The following is a 3225-nucleotide window of genomic DNA, read 5'->3' as shown; positions in this document are numbered from 1 at the left end:
CCTTCATTCCACAGCGCTGAGCGCGCAACGTATTTCATTGATCGATCTGGCCAGAGCCTATACTCAGAAACGTTGCGTGTGTGGGGTTTTTCATCAATTTGAAACAAGCCTCTTGACTGTTGGAATTAGGGATGTTAAAAATAAAATATCTAATAATATTATTCAATATTAGACATTCATTGATCCAGAGGCAACCGGTTATTCGTCTGCTATTTGTAGATGTATCAAGAAAACAACACAACTTGCCCTCAGGGACAATAATATTGAATCTATTTAGATAGAGTATGTATGTATTATTTACAGATAATTGAAGGTACGTACCTCAAAACATGAAACCAAGCCATGATGTCACACATCGTGTGTGTGTGTTACTTGAACAATTGTCACTGTGCTCCTAAATTTCTGTGTGCTCCTAAATTTGTATTTAGATTTTATTTATTAACATTTTATTTAGGAGCACATGTGCTCCTTGGGAAAAAGGTTAGCGTAGAGCCCTATATATGGAGACATTAACATTACGTTATCAAACATAGGGATGAAGACTGTAAAAAAAAGTGTCAACAATGTTTTATAATCTTTATGTTAATTTTCATTATAAAAATATTGTGCCCCCGAAATACAAAAAAAGCCCCCGAAAAGCAATTAAGGGGGGCAAAAAAAGCCCTTGAAAAAAAATGTTAATTTCTAACCCTGGAATGGGCCATAGTAATGTCAATATAGCAATACAATTTTAAAAGTTATAGCCCTGCAAAAGAAGGTAAACATCTCCATAGGCTTTCAACGGTGGCAGACTGGGTACAATGATGGGCACAACCCCCGGCGCCCAATGTGTTAAGACCCTGTTAGACTGTTGTTGTTTACATGAGGACATCTAAGCCCCTTAAACACAGGGACTAACATAATCACACAAACACACACACTGACCGAGCACACACACACACACACACACACACACACACACACACACACACACACACACACACACACACACACACTGACCGAGCACACACACACACACACACACACACACACACACACACACACACACATACACACCTACACACACACACACACACACACACACTAATCAAACACACACACACACACACACACACACGCATACACACCTACACACACACACACCTACACACACACACACACACACATACACACCTACACACACACACTAATCAAACACACACACACACACACACACACACACACACACACACACACACACACACACACACACACACACACCTAGTCCTCACACCACTGTGTCTACTCACTCTTATGTAGACAGAGAGGAGTGAAAGTGTGCCCGAGGTGTTGCTGTTATGTTGAGCCTGTAGAGAGGACACACATCAAGAGGACACACACACGATGACACACACACGTCATGATGACACACACACATGATTGATGACATCACGCACCTGCAGTCAACTGAAAGTCGAGGAGCACAGCAGGAGAAGAAAAAGTAGAATGCATGATTAGAGCTGCCGCGGTATTGATGTTTTCCTTACCGCACGGATTTGCAAAATATTTCCTACCGTCGCGGTTATTACAGCACGCAAAAAAAAAAAAAAAAAAAATTTGAATGAATATTTTTTTTTAGTAGTAGTCTACTTTTTATAGCATATAGCCTGCCTCTAGTCTAAATGTCGATCTTTAGAGGATGACTTTGCAGCATGAATATTGTTTGGGATTCGGCAAGCACGCATTAGTTATTGAAAGTGAAACACGGATTCGAAGTTTCCCCTCTGGTCGTGCGCCGTTCACTCGGTGTCGCGGGCAGGGGTGGTTACCCCCCCGACCCTTTCTTATTATTATTACTATAAAGTTACTACTTTATAATAAAGGCATTCGTTTTGTGGCATTACCATTATATAGTTATACGTTCAATAACATCAGCGTATTTACCGGACCATCTCAGTTCCTTTCTTTGCTCAGAGCGTGCTGAGTTGTCCCATTCTGCGGTCTGTTAATAAAGTTTTCAATCAGACAAGTGTATAGAACGAAGGGCTTTTATTATAACATTCGTTGCAGACAGTAAAATCATTATGTCTCGTTTAGTACTCCTGAGGAGCGATGGTAGTCCACTCCGGCGGGGAGTTAAAGCTAACGTTATTAGCCGTATTGTGATGAGCTCTGATCAATGGCTGACATTCAGGATGTAAAAAACTGCAGGACGCTCCCAACGTGTGACGCGTCTCTCTTCTGACCAATCAGTGGTCTGCAATGTTTCACGTGACTTTTCTGGTACCCAATAGGGTCGCTTGGAACCTCGCTAGAGGAGTAGGGTATATCTGCAGAGCCGCAAGCCCAACGAGAGGAGGGTACTTCATTATTATTATTATAAAAAACAGCGGTGATGCGGTATTCAGCCTACTCTGCGGTGGCCGTGATGTAACAGCGATACCGCGGTAATGCGGTAATCGCGGCAGCTCTATGCATGATCTGCAAAGGTTATTGAAAATGCCCTAAATCCACACTTTGAATTCATGATGTTGTTCTTCTGTAGTGCTGTAATCTAAGTGGCAGAGTGCATTAAACGGCTATTGTCGGGGGGGGCAGGTGGCGCACGGAGATTACGTTCGTCACCAACACCGGGAGACACTAGGATTCGCCTGTTCGAATCCAGCTCCCGGCGTTGCTATCAGCTTGGCTGGCCCCTCACACTGATACAATTGGCCGTATCAGAGGGTGGGAAAGCTGAAGGGTGGGTCCTGGGCGTTGTGGACAGCGACCCCTACAGTTCGGTCGGGGCGCCTGCTCAGCGAGGGCTGGAACTGAGGAGAGATAGTGTGGCCTCCCACACGCCACACTCTCCCCGGTGAGAGCCTGCGCGGCCAGGTTGGCCTGCCCCAGGCTGCACATGCGTCGGAGGAAAGCATATGACAGTCTCCGGTCTCCCGGACCAACAGTAGGGGAAAGTATGCAACAACCAGGAAGGGTGGGATGGGAGAGAAATCGGGAAAAAGGAGGGGAAGAAAGATAAAAAAAAAAAAAAAAAAAAAAACGGCTATTGTGAAGAGGTATGTTTTCAGCTCCCTTTTGATAGCATTAGATAGATAGATAGATAGATAGATAGATAGATAGATGTACTGTACCCCTCCACCACCACCCACTGCTCCGTATCCTGTGTTTATTTGTCTATGGATGAACTACTTAGGGGGGGGGGGGGGGGGGGGCAATTAACGCGGCTAAAACAAACTATGTATC

The sequence above is a fragment of the Notolepis coatsorum genome, assembly GCF_963971535.1.
Source record: "Notolepis coatsorum genome assembly, chromosome: 9".
Lineage (NCBI taxonomy): Eukaryota > Metazoa > Chordata > Actinopteri > Aulopiformes > Paralepididae > Notolepis > Notolepis coatsorum.
The sequence above is the reverse complement of the archived record's forward strand: the minus strand, read 5'-3'. Positions refer to the sequence as shown.